Source organism: Pistacia vera, unplaced genomic scaffold, assembly GCF_008641045.1.
Source record: "Pistacia vera cultivar Batoury unplaced genomic scaffold, PisVer_v2 Contig638, whole genome shotgun sequence".
In the NCBI taxonomy this organism is placed as follows: Eukaryota; Viridiplantae; Streptophyta; class Magnoliopsida; order Sapindales; family Anacardiaceae; genus Pistacia; species Pistacia vera.
This window is the reverse complement of record NW_022196488.1, coordinates 317,848-332,526: the sequence shown is the minus strand read 5'-3', so window position 1 is coordinate 332,526 and position 14,679 is coordinate 317,848. Positions and strand designations below refer to the sequence as shown.

General features: G+C 37.0%; 1 non-coding gene across 1 annotated transcript; it reads left to right on the top strand.

Moving 5' to 3' along the window:
• Nucleotides 1–13,724: 13,724 nt before the first annotated feature.
• Nucleotides 13,725–13,831, top strand: LOC116111449. Its single transcript, XR_004125073.1, has one exon. It is a non-coding gene; the product is annotated as a small nucleolar RNA R71 (small nucleolar RNA).
• Nucleotides 13,832–14,679: the final 848 nt, after the last annotated feature.

The following is a 14,679-nucleotide window of genomic DNA, read 5'->3' as shown; positions in this document are numbered from 1 at the left end:
ATTGTGCTTTTGTTACGTTGCCCTAACCCTAATATAAAACATTAACAGAATAATCATGCTCAACTTCCACATGACCGTGCCTTGTGTTTTCTATAAAAAGGTTGGTTCATTTTTTTTGCTTTTGTGCCAAAATCATTTCAAAACTTCTCTGAACTTCAAAATCCATTCTCTCTAAAATCTGTCCCAAACCACTTCCATTTCGTTCTAAACACCTCATGTAATATACTGTATAGCTAGTAATTCATTGAGAAATATAAGATAAAATCCACTAAATAACTTTTATAAACATATATATATAATGTAAAATCCGAAAATTCTAATTTTAATTCATATAAATATATCACAAAATACTGATATACTTTAGTAAGCACAAGATAATCTTGAATAGTGCCACCAACTCCTCCTCTTCTTGACGTGCCACTCGGTTGTAAATCATCTAGTACCTACAAAACAGTAAAATAACGAATTGAGCACTAATTGCTCAGTAAGTAAACCAAATTGCACGACTGTTCTTCCTCAGTTACTCATGTTTTGATTTTTTTCCTTTTCTCACTTTATTCTTTGATAATATTCTTCATTCTTTTCTGATATTCTGCATTCTTTTCTGATACTCTGATTTGCTACTTGTCAATGTGCAAAGACAATGAATAAAATTGTACATCGTCGAGCACATAAGAAATACTGAATCATGTAAGTAGCATAATGCATATGTAGAATAATAAACTTTCCTGAGAAAATAACTTTCTTTTCTTTTTTGTTTCTCTTTCTCTTATGTTGTATCTCTTTCTTTTCTTCTCTGTTTCTCTTTCTTTTCTTCTTCTTTCTAGTTTGTCAATCGGACTAGGTTGATGCATGGATTTGGAACCCTGGCCATGTGAGTGGGTACAGTCCTCATCTATATGCACTACTCATGGACTGTACAAGTACTGTACCTCTCTGCTATGGCCGCTCGCTCGTGGTGGCATGCATATAGGTATGCTCTACTAGGTACAATCCTCATCCACTACTCACGGACTGTACAAATACTATATCTCTCTACTGATGCCGCTCACTCAGGGCAGCGTGTATGTGGGCATCCTATCACTCATGGGTTCCCCATCGCAAAAACCTTATATCATAGCATGTTGTAGAAAGAGAATAGAAAGAGATACTATACACATTTCAACATGAATTTCCAAGCTATGGAAATTCTACACTTGCATTCTTTAGTAAATAAGAAAATATACATACTTGCATGTTAGCTTAAAAGAAAATTATTAGTCATTTTCTTTTCTTTCTTTCTCATTCTTTGCTAACATAATCTTTCATATTCTTATTTACTAAATCAAGGCTATATATATAATCATGTACACAAAATATGCATGATCAAGCCCATTCTTTAATATGCTTTCCAAATTCACATATACAAACTTGAAAATTCATTATGGCATAAAGGTATGTCATGACATATTCTACCATTCTCTACTGTCACAATTACCATATCAAAATAACACTTTAACTTGCAATTCCTTTCTAACACTTTCATGTGCTATTCAAAAAGTAGGAAAGGTTCAAGTAACTAGAATCAAACACTAAGGGCCATTTCTCTCATGGAACTACCATGACCAAGTGATATATTAAGTTTTGGCATAACAATATGCACTCTTGAATACTAACATTTACACTTGGTTAAGCCCATAAACAATCTTCCTCCTTCAATTCTTGCCTTTCTCTAACCCTTTCTTCATTAGGGTTTAGCTAACTCATGCATGCATTTTCTCTTTGGATTTTCATCAAACACTTCATATGTACATGCAACTACCATGTTGGCTACACTTCCACAACTCTCTAATTTCACCAAATTGTGAGCCAAAAAATCACTAACTTTAGTATCAAACCTCGCCGAATTCATCACTTCTCTACACTCCAAATATTTCAACACAAAATCTTCCACAACTTCACCAAACCATCACATAACCATACACTACTTCTCATGGCTAGAATTTATACATCATTAAACATAAAAAAACAGCCAATAATTCTCTCATACCATCACATACAAACATGCAAAAATTCATTCAACACAAGTCTTGCTCAAATCAAGGTTCAAATTAGGTTTACTTACCTTAAATATGTGAGATCACTTCCCTTTTGCTTAAAATCTCTTCCTCTTGAACCTGAATCATATAAAAACTATAAGAATTTAAAACTTTAAAGTTTAATCACACTCCTTTTGCTAGAATCTTACCTTAGGATGCTTTAGGATTGAAAATCTCTAAAAATCCAACTCAAATCCTATGATTTTCCTTTGAAATTTAGTGAAGAAAATTGAGAGAAAATGGGGTACAGGTGGCGTGAACAAGGGCTGAAGGTTTGTTAGGGTTTCTTCAAATAAAGTCTTATATCAAATAATATAAACATGTATTCCCATTTTGCCCTTGTACTTTCTATGAAATTCCATCTATGTCCTTTAGTCAATTACTAAAATACCCTTATTTTTATTATCTTCTTCACATTATTTAACTTCCATTCACTTCCCACTTTTTCATCTAATTAGGAGTCAAAAGACCATTTTAACCCTAATAAACTTTTAAGGAATTTTCTTCACATTGGTCTAAGGTAACTTCAAAGAAATCCAACTAAGCGTATTAGGGCATAAGTAAAATTACGTACCTTGATGTGGGTGTTACACCTCAACTCACCCTCCAACAATGAGAAGAACAAGAGGAGTACCAAGAAGAGGATCTATGGTTCTAGTAGAAGACTTGAGGGGACCTAATGGAGTTGTCTTCAAAGACCCTATGCATAAGAATCGCTTTAAATCTCTTGAAGAGAGAGGTATGTTTCTTGGCAAAGCCTTTTATTAGGATATTCTTAGAGATTTAGGCTTAATGGAACAAATAGTTGAGTGGATAGAAACCTTGAGGTTAAGTGGGTTGATAGAGATTAAACGAGATGCATATAAACATTTAGTTTACGAATTTTTTAGTAGCCTAGTGATAATCCGAGGATTATACTATTTTTACTAGGCTTTTTAGTCGGATTTTAGGTACTTCTTAGTTCATTTTGATATGAATTGTTACTTAATTTTTTTATATTTTGTGTTTCAGGCAAAAATGGACATTTTGAGCAAATAATGGGCGATTTGGAGTTTCTGGACTCAGAAGTAAGTAGATCTCAGATTTTGGAAGAGTTCTGAAGCAGAATGGAACACTAGGAAGCTTGTTTCCATAGGAGAGCATCGAGGATCAAAGATTCAAGCAAAAAGGCAAGCGAAGGGCAATCCTGGAATTTTAGAATTCCACATGGAGCTTCGCCGCAGCAAAGAAAGTTAACGCACGAGATCTGTTTTTACTTCGTCGCCGCAGCGAGAATTCTTCTTCGCCGCGACGATGTCTGCGAATTTCAAAACGCATAGTTTTACTTTTCAGAAATTTCTTAGGTTTTTGGGCAAGGTATAAAAGGAAAAACTTAGTCTTTTTGTGGGTCATTCGTTTTTAGATAGACAGCAGTTTTTACATTTTCGGAAATTGAATTTGAGTGATTATTGATTAAACAAAGTGTGAAGATTCAAGGTGAAACTAGTGGATTCATCAATTGGGGAGATTCTTTTCATTTTCTATTGTTTCCATGATGTTGAACTTGGAATTTTTCGTTTCTTTTAATTGTATTATTGATTTAGACATGAACTAACCTAATTTGGGTTAGGGTTTTTATTGTAGTTCGGAATTTCATGGGTTAATTGATTGAATGATTTTATTTTCGTATGAACTTGCTTGATTGTGTGAATACTCTGAATTTACTGTTTATATGTGATGAACATGGTGAGATTGAGAAATGAATCATGTTAGGCTTCTTGGGTATTCACCATTGTAGTATTGGATGGTAGAGATAGATTCAAGAACCAATGAAATCAATCTGGGATTCTTGTGCTTAATGAGCTCAGTTTTATTAACTTTCAATTTGATGGGTGTGGAAGGTTAATAGGGAAGAGTAGGAAAACATAGCCTGAGAAGGTATGTTGGACACTTTAGAGAGTTCGATTTACAATCAATGCATGTGAATATGAATTTAGTTTAATTCTTTAGGTTTAACCCATAGAGTCTGAATGAAGTCAAAATCCTACCCGTTTGTTTGAATTGATTTTATCCATATTTTAAATTTTGCTTTCATAGTTTACTTTTATTTTAGTAAATTTTGTTTTAGTTATAGTTTAAATTGCTCCCTTTAATCCAAAAGAATTCGATTGCTTCAACTTGAAAACGGTAGAAAACTTAGTGCTTACAACAATCCTCGTGGGAGCGATACTCACTCATCACTCTATTACTTGTACGACTAGTATACTTGCTACATTTGCATGTTGTAGGAAACATGCATCACCTAGAGGTAATAGAAGCTTTTTATGGAATGAATCCTCCTTACACAATGATTTTTAGGTTGAAAAATCAAGAGCACAAGGTTACCTTGGCTCTGTTAGGAAAATGGCTGGAATGTGAGTCTAAAGGAGTATTTGGTCCAATCAAGAATTATGATATTACCAAGGCTTGGAATACAACCTTTGGGGTCAGAAGATTCTATTAGAGTAGGTGCCCTAAGCCAATCATATTGTTATATGTTGACTCTATGGATCATGGATATTCAATATATAAAAGGCATTGATTATATTATGTAAACCCTTAGAGTGGTTGAACCGTGATGAGGGAATCAAGCAGTGATAAGTCTTGATTGTGAGATCCCAATGACCACTTATGGTGGCCATTCTAGAAACGTCTGTAGCCAGAGTATTATCTTGACCTAGGGCACATATAATATGGTAAGGCTATCATATCGTTGCACGGCCCTACCGAAAGGTAGTGATTGATCTCACATCTCAAGGTTGTTTGTGTAATAACTGCTTTATAGTAGGATACTCATAACAGTACATTAAGTAAGATATATTTATATTAGTAAAAGTAAATGGGCCCAAAAATTTTCTTTTATTACATATAAACATTCTTTATACAAAATAGAATATCATTTACAAAATAGCGGACAGTGTAGCTATTGCTCCTCGCTTGCTGACGCCCATCCGACCGTGTTTTCACCTAGATCTTGCAACCACAAAGAAAACAACGGGGTGAGCACAAAAGAATGCTTAGTAAGTAAATCCTCTACTCGATTGTCCCCGAACTCTTTCTCTTAATTCTTTCCTTACACTCTTCTTATCTCATTTATTATTTTCTCTTTCAAACAGTTCTTGTTACTTAACTTCTGCTATATGTCATGGCCTCATCTTACCGGAGGCACGGTTGGGTGGAGTTCACACAGCACCAACCCACTCTTCGTGACTTTCGGGTGGAGATCACAAAGCACCAACCCACTTTTAGTAACTACCGGGTGGAGATCACAAAGCACCAACCCACTTTTAGTAACTACTGGATGGAGATCACAAAGCACCAACCCGTTTTTAGTATTTTTCTCATTCTCTCTACTCTTAGAGTAGTTCATACACAAAGTTCTCTACTCTTTCTCAAGCCACTTCTCAATACACAATTAATACATATGGATGGTTCTTCTCCACTAATGCACTCATGAAATGCCAACATGCAATGTTGCAAGAATTAAGGCTTACTACTCATGATTCTCTTAGGTATTTCATCAAACAACTAGTGTGCATACATAAACTCTACTTTCTCTATGGTTCTATTCCTCTCTTGAACCATCCAAAATGGGAGAAAACTCCCTCACCAAGCTATAATTCCTGTCACAACATAACACTTCCAAAGAGATTTCTCCATCTCCTCCAATTTCATCTCAAACTACATTCTCATCACACATCACACTTCTCATGATTGAAGTGTATTTAACAACCACAAAACAATTATTCATCTACATCTCAATTCTCCATAACATATCATCTAACATGCCTACACAATTTCTACCAAATCTCTATTCAAAAGAGTTCTCAAATATCAACTTGGATTGGGATTTACTTACCTTGTAATGGAGAGATCTCACTAGCACTTTCCTTTCCTTTACAATGCTTGTCTCTTCTCTTAGGATGCCTTAGATTAATTTTCTACCCCAAACTACTCAAAAAACAATCTAAAAGTCTTGAAAGGTTGAAGGGAAATTTGAGAGGAAATGAAGAATGGAGGAGGCGGTGGAAGATGAAGAATGAAGGGTTCACTAAGCTTAATGATGCGTGTTTCCTACAACATGCAATATGTAGCAAGTATACTAATCGCTCAAGTAATAAAGTGATAAGTGAGTATCGTTCCCACAAGGACTGCTAGCTAAGCACTAAATATCCTACTGTTCTCAAGTTGGAGCAATCGATTTCTTTGGATTGATGGGAGCTATTTCTAATTAAAACTGAACAATAAATTTTAAACTAAAATTAACTGTGAATGCAAGATGAAAAACACGGATAGTAATCAATTCAAGTAAACGGGTAGGGTTTTGACTTCATTCGGATTTTATGGGTTAAACCTAAAAATTAAACTACATTCACATTCATATGCATTCGTTGTAAATCGAACTCACTAAGGTGTTAAACATACCTTCTCAGGCTATGTTTTCCTATTCTTCCTTATTAACTTTCCGCACCCAACAATTTGAAAGTTAACAATTCCAAACTCATTAAGTATAAGAATCCTACAATGATTTCATTAATTCTTGAATCTATCTCTACCATCCAATACTATAATGGTGATTACCCAAGAAGCCTAACATGATTCATTTCTCAATCTCATCATGTTCATCACATAAAGCATTAAAACTCAGAGCAAAAACACAATCAAAGCATAGTCATATGAATATAAAACAATCAATAACTTAGCCCATTAAAATCTGAATAACAATCAAAACCCTAACCCAAAATGGGTTAGTTCATAGCTAAATTAACACTAAAAAAACGAAAAACAATAATATTCAAGTTCAACATAATGAAAAGTAAGGGAAAGGACAAGAAATCTCCCCAAATGATGAATCCCTTGGTTCAAAATCAAATCTTCACCCTTATAATCGCTAAATCTCTCCAAGCTTAATCAAAGAAAATGCAAAGGCTGCTAAACCTACTTCCTGGATGACCTGGACAAAAAGACTGAGTGTTTCTTTTATACCTCGCCCAAAATCCTAAGAAAAACACGCACAAAGTAAAATTGTGCATTTCACAACACTGGAATTTACGACCGTTGCTGCGGCGAAGAAGAAATTTCGCTGCGGCGAAGAACCAACAGATCTGGTGTGTGACTGGCTCACTTCGCCGTGGCGAAGCTACTTGAAAAGCTCTGAAATTACAAAACTGCCACTCTGCTTGCATCTTCGCTCGATTCTTCGATTCTTCGATTCTTTGTACTCTCCCTTTGGAACAAGCCTCATCGTGCTTTCTCCTGCTTCAGAACTCTCCTAACTTCTCAGATCCGCTAACTTCTGAGTCAAAAATTTCCAATTTTGTCCTTATTTGCTCAAAATGTCCATTTTAACCTGAAACACGAAATGTAAAGAATTAAGCAACAATTCAGGTCAAAATGCACTAGCAAGTACTTAAAATCCGATTAAAAAGTCTAATGAAAATTGTATAATCCATGGATTATCAAATACCCCCAAACTAAAGATATGCTCGTCCCCGAGCATACGGCACAAAACTAACGGAAACAAAGACAACAAGCAATGAACAAAAACAAAAAACACACACAACAAAACTAGAAAATGAACAAAACCCACAAGACTCAACTCCATTAATGAATTGCCTAGAAATTGCACAAGTCTCAAAAGTTGTTGAAAAATTATTATTAGGAAATGTTCAACCCTCCAAGAAGTTATAAGCATTATCAATTGTCTTCCTCAATCGATCCACTGAGTAGGTGATCCCCACTTCAATCCACATTCCAACTTCCCGGATTATTTTATGCAAAAATGGAAAGTTTATTAAATGGTGGCAGACTCCATAAGCCTAAATATCGAACTACTCTCCACTAATGAAGACTAAACTAAAGATAAGAATCAACAGGTCTTTAAAGCTTGTAACGTTAGGCTCAAGTAGTGGGTTCCAAGAAAAAGGAAGGAATAACAAAGTAAGAAAACTCGGTTTTCCTAATGCAAAGCTAAAATCACATTGAACTCCACTTCTTCTCAACCACCAATCGAAATGTCCACTACTTCACGACCCTCAAACGTGTATCTTTCTTATTTTGGAAACCATAAATGCGGGGGAAATTCGTTTAAGGTGTACGTGGCGTTGTTAAACTAGAGGTCGCCAAGTACTGCTAGACAGTTTTTAAGGCGGTTACTAGTTTCCAGCCAATATACCCTTAAACTAGGCAGAATTTTTTTTTTTTTTTTTTTTTTGAACATAAAACAATTCAATTGAATGGAGGTGACTACCTCTTTTGTTATTATTTCTTTTCTCCCAACCCCCAAACTATTCTTTTGGCCTATTCATACAACTCTTCCCGTTCTTTGTTTTGCATTAGGACCGAATTCTCCTAAGGGTACGATGAAGTGTTTAGGGTACAAGGATTGGAAAATTTGTTGTTTTCCAAGAAAAATAAAGCAATAAAATTCATACAGCTCAAATGGTTGACTAGGGATAATTTCATTCATGGGTCGGCTAGAAAGGCTCAAACGTTTCGGAAAAAAAATGCCTAAATCATCTTCTCAACCATGTCTAGAATTTCGCCTCAAGCACTTCTCTACTAGGTTCTAGAGTCCACCAACATTATCAAGACTTCACCTAACCACATAAAATGAATCTAAGCATGCCGAAATAAATGACAATTATGGCTGAACCACTCAACAAACCTCAATAAAAATCCAGTCAATACACAAAAACTTAAAGCAATGCTTAACATTTCTCAACAATAAAATTGCAACAACCCTATTCTCATCATTGATTTATACAACTCATCATCGGCAAAAACAATCAAACTAAGAAGAAAAAAAATAAAATTTATTTTTTATTTTTTTATTTTTTTATTTTTATTTTTTATTTTTTTCCGTTTAAGGTGTACGTGGCGTTGTTATACCAGAGGTTGCTAAGTACTGCTAGGCAGCTTTTAAGGCGGGTTTTGGTTTCCAGCCAATATACCCTTAAACTCAGTTTTAATTCTATTTCCTACCCCCAAACTAAACATGACATTGTCCCCAATGTTCCATTACGCAAAAATCAGGAATAGAAAATCAAAATAACATAGGTACGAGAAAAACTCCCTGGTTAATCCATGAAGTGTCGCTTCACAATGAACACCCGATCTCGGACTTTTCATTACCCAGAATCTATCAAAACAATTGAAACTGTGGTCTTCCTTGTGTTAGCACACATTCTCAAACCAACTTGAAAATATTACAACCTAATCTCATCCTTTCAACAACTACAAATTAAAAGAAAAACGAAAACAACTAAACAAATCCAAAACAGTAATAAAACTGAGTTTAATGAACAACCAAATCAAATAAAAACAAATAAACATAAAGACAAACAAAAACATGTGCTCCGGCTCATTCTTCTTCTTCCTCTTCTTCCGACTCGGAACCCATCCACTCATCTGAGTCCCAATCTGCCTATTGGTATGCTGAATTGTCAACGTTGAGCTCTTTAAAGCTATTCTTCTGCATCTCATACATCATCTGGATCTGCTCCACCAACCAGTCCTGACGTTTTTTTTCATATGTTTCATTAACCCCATCATCTGTTGCATCATCTTTTTCTGTGTAGCTGTGGAGCTGGATGATGTGGCAAAGCCTGTTCTCTGCCTTTTTGCCCCTGCTGTTGGTTGCGCAGCTTCCAGACGGTCAAGGTGCTTCCTATAATACTCTGAGTCTAGAACTGGGGCAGCATGAATACGGTGCTCGTCATCCTGAACCTTGACTCTAGCTCTAAGGCATAAGGTTGTGATGAGATGTGGGAAACCGTAACTTGCTCGCCCTGGTTTGGACGCTAGCTTAATGCTATTCCAGATCATGTCTCCCACATCGATGCTCTTCCCTGTGGCAATTGAGTAAAGCAATACTGCCTTCTCGTGATTAACTGTTCTGTAGTGCGATTTGGGCATCAATTTCGCACAGACAAAATATTGCCACAGTCTAGCCATCGGTGTCAACTGAGTTCCCTTGAGAGTCTTCTTCTGTTTCTTCGAAACTACCCAATCTGCATCCGGTTTTGCAATGACCGGAGGGATGACACTGTCCTCAAACTGTGATCTCTTAAACTGCACAAACTTATCCGTGAGAATTTCAAGCATGTTATAGAACTCATTGATCACCTTTTCCGTAAATGGCACATCAGTCCCTCTTACAAAAACTGTACTTTCTGGACAATCTGGGAGATTGGCATAGAACTCCCTTACTAGCGGCTCTACAGCCGGTTGTGTAGGAGCACTCATGAACATCTCCCAATGTCTCCCTCTACTCCAGTCCCAGGCTGGACTCGCGGTCAATCCACGCTCAGGAATAATACCCTTATCCTTTCTTTGGATTGCCCCCTCATACCTTTTACGGGCTTCCTCATTAACAAAATGGTTGTCAACATTCTTTCCTTTGCCCTTACCCTTGTATGGATGCTTAATTCTGGGAAGCATTGTTCACAATAAAAATCCACTCAATAATTATACCCCAACAATGCAAACCTAGTTGTTCCACACAATCAATTTAATCCTGCAAAAGCAACCAACACTTCCAAAAATTCGCGCTTTACCCCCTAAACTACAAATTTTCAATTTCACACAAACACTCCAAAATTTCACAAACCCACACTCCTCACAATCACTTAATGCATGAACTACTCTTCCTCAACAAAATCAATGCTCAAAATCATCCAAATTCCACAACTCAATTGCAACAATAATTTTCAGATCCACAATTAAAAACTTGAAATTGTGCGATAAAAAGCTTTAGGTACTTGAGATCTTACCAAAATCAAGGAGTATTCGCCACCAATTGAACCAGAAACAGCCCGGATTGAAAAGCCCCAAATTTTGGATACAAAAATTTTCGTGAAATTTTCGCGAAAATTGTTGTTGAAATGGGTTGTCTTGGTGTTTAGGAAGGTTATGGAGTAAGAAATTTGGTTGGAAAAGCACTAGGGAAGCAAAAGATTGAATTTTGAAAATTTTTCTCTCAAGTGAAAATGAAAAGTTGCTTGAAGAATGAAAAAGAAAAGTGGGTATTTATAGAAAAGTATCGTCGTCGCGGCGAAGAACAAGCTTCGCCACGACGACGTTCTTCGTGCATGAACCCTAAAAAAATATCCAGGTTTTGCCGCGACGACGAAAAATTCTTCGCCGCGGCAAAAATGCCTTAGAAAATTTTCAAAAATTTTATTCTCCTTTCTTCGTCGCGGCAAAGACAATTCCTTTGCCAGGGCGAAATCTTCCAGGAGCTCATAACATTTTCAGGTTGCTTCGCCACGGTTGAGAATACTTCTTCACCCCGGTGAAGTTTGGGACTTTCACACCAATTTTTCTTCACAATGCTTCGCCGCGGCGAAGAAAACTTCTTCGCCCTGGCGAAGTCTGGAGCATTTTAATTCCTTTCTTTGGCTGAAGACTTCACCTGAAACACCCAAAAACACAAACATTAAAAATCATACAAACTCATCATGAATTCAAACAAATTCAAACAACCAAAATGAAAAACAAACAATTAAAAACACTTGGGTTGCCACCTAAGAAGCACTTGTTTATAGTCGGTAGCTCGACTCTCTTAATCCTTCAAGTTAGTCCGGATTATCCAAGTACATCACATCCTGGAATTTTTCCTTGTGTTGAAGCTTCTTTTGTTGATGATCTTTTTCGCCTCAGGTCTTTGTTGAGAGTTTCACCACCCATTTCCATCCCTTGGTCATAACTTTGGTGGTTCGACTCTTCTCACAAACCGCTTTCTGTTGTTTTGACTTTCCCTCACCGTTTTTAAGCCGAGACATCTGTTCTTTGTGAAGATGCAAACTCGAGTGAGGTTCTTCCTGTAATGTTTTGCACCCTTTTGTGTTATGGTCCTTATTCTCGAACTGATTCGACCTGACCATGCATCTCTCAACTTCCAACTTAGGACTGTCCAGATGAAAAGGTTCAATGTTTGACTGATCCACCACATCGATTTTTAAACATGACTCTTTCTTAGGTGCAACTTTCATCGATTCCAAGACATTAAATGTTACTTCTTCATTTTGCATCCTCACAATCAACTTCCCTTCATGAACATCGATTAAAGCTCTTCCTGTAGCCAGAAATGGTCGGCCCAAGATAAGAGGAATTTCCTTATCCTCTTCCATGTCCAATACAAAGATATCCGCAGGAAAGATGAACTTGTCCACCTTAACCAACATATCCTCTACAATGCCCCTTGGGTGTTTTATCGATCTATCTACAAGTTGCAAGCATATTGTTGCCGGCTTCACTTCACCAATTCCTAATTTCCTGAAAACAGAAAAAGGCATAAGGTTAATGTTGGCACCTAGATCACACAAAACTCGATAAAATGTAATATCTCCTATTGTACAAGGAATAGTAAAACTCCCTAGATCTTTGAGTTTCGGAGGTAGCTTCTTCTGAAGAATTGCGCTGCATTCCTTTGTGAGCATCACTGTTTCCTCTTCCTCTAACTTCCTTTTATTCGACAGAATGTCCTTGAGAAATTTCGCATAACTTGGCATCTGTTGTAATGCATTTGTAAAAGGAATATTTATATGCAGTTTCTTAAAAACATCAAGAAATTTAATGAACTGCTTATCTTGATTCTCTTTTCTTGGCCTCTGAGGAAAAGGAACTGGGGGAGTGTGGTGTGCCAATTCTGGTGGTATCTCAGGAAATGGCATCTTTTCCTTTCTTTTTCTTTGTCTTTCTTCCTTTTTCTTTTTCTCTTCCTCCAAAACGCTTGGTTTCTCTTCAACAACAATCTCTTCATCAATTTCCTCTTCAGAATCTTCATTTTCTGGTTGTTCAACCTCCTTTCCAGCTTGCTCTACCTCTTCTAAAACTGTCCCACTTCTTAAACTTATTGCATTGACTTGCTCGCGTGGGTTTGTCACCGTGTTGCTTGGTAAAGAACCTTGAGGTCTCTCATTTAGCTTCTAGGCCAATTGACCCATCTGTATCTCAAGATTTCGAATGGACGCTCCTTGATTTCTAAAATTTGTCCTCATCTCATTCATGAAACCCGTGGTCTCCTGCATGAATTTTTCAAACATGTCCTCCAACTTTGTCACTCTTCCATCTCCCGGTTGATTATTCACCCCTGGTTGGTTGTTTAGCAATGTTCTTTGATTCCATTGACTATTTTATTGGTTCTGATTGCCCCAAGCCAGATTTGGATTATTTCTCCACCCTGTGTTGTATGTGTTAGAGTACAAGTTGTTTGGTTGCCTCTGATTTCCTGCCAAGTAGTTCACTTGCTCCGTTGATGAAGATGATGAAGCAAATGTGTTCCCAACTTGACACTCGCTGCTCACATGGTTTCTTGCACAAAAATCACAAGTTAGTTGAGGTGCTTGAATAGAGTTTACCTGCATACTTCCCAACTGTTTCTGAAGTTCCGTGAGTTGGGCTGAGATGGCTGTAAAGGCATCAACTTCATGAAGACCCGAAGATTTTCTTGGTGTTGCTCTCTCATTTGGTCTTTGATAATTGTTGCTTGCTAAAACCTCAAGCAGCTCATAGGCTTCTTCTGGTGTCTTGTTTTGCAAGGCCCCTCCTGAAGCTGCATCCACCATGGTTTGCACGTTACCCATCAATCCATTGTAAAATGTTTGGACTTGAAGCCAAACCGGCAAACCATGGTGTGGGCATTTCCTCATTAACTCCTTGTACCTCTCCCAAGCCTCATACAACGACTCAGATTCATCTTGTAGAAATGATGTGATATCATTTCTCAATTTTGCTGATTTAGCTGGAGGAAAGACCTTGGTAAGGAATTTTTGTGCTAGATCATTCCAAGTTGTGATAGTTCCCGGTGGTAGTGCCATTAGCCACCCCTTGGCTTTAGCCCCCAATGAGAATGGGAATAACCTCAGCCTAATGGCATCATCTGACACTCCGTTCAACTTGAAGGTGTTACAAATTTCTAAGAAATTTGCAATATGCTGATTCGGATCTTCCTTCAAATCTCCATTAAATCTAACCGGCTGCTGGATCATCTAGATGATTGCCGGTTTAATCTCGAAGTTGTTGGCTTGCATCGTAGGCCTAGTAATACTCGACCCACTACCATTCACTGTAGGAACTGAAAATTCCCTCAGTGTCCTGTTTTCTGGTTCTGCCATTTCAACAACTAATTCTTCTGCTTCAACAACTAAATCCTCTCTTTCTCTTCTCTCTCTGTTACATCGTCTGACGGTTCTCTCAATCTCAGGATCAACAAGAACCACTGATTGACATCTCGTTCTTCGCATAAACTGCAAAAACAGAATTGAAGGAAAGTGAGATCACAAACCAATTGAAAATTAAAAACGCAAATAAAACAAATAATGATAAAAAAAACAAAAAATAAAAACTCCAATCTAGCTAACTATAGAAAGACTCAATGTTAACTTAAAACAATCCCTGGCAACGGCGCCAAAAACATGATGCGTGTTTCCTATAACATGCAATATGTAGCAAGTATACTAATCGCTCAAGTAATAAAGTGATAAGTGAGTATCGTTCCCACAAGGACTGCTAGCTAAGCACTAAATATCCTACTGTTCTCAAGTTGGAGCAATCAATTTCTTTGGATTGATGGGAGCTA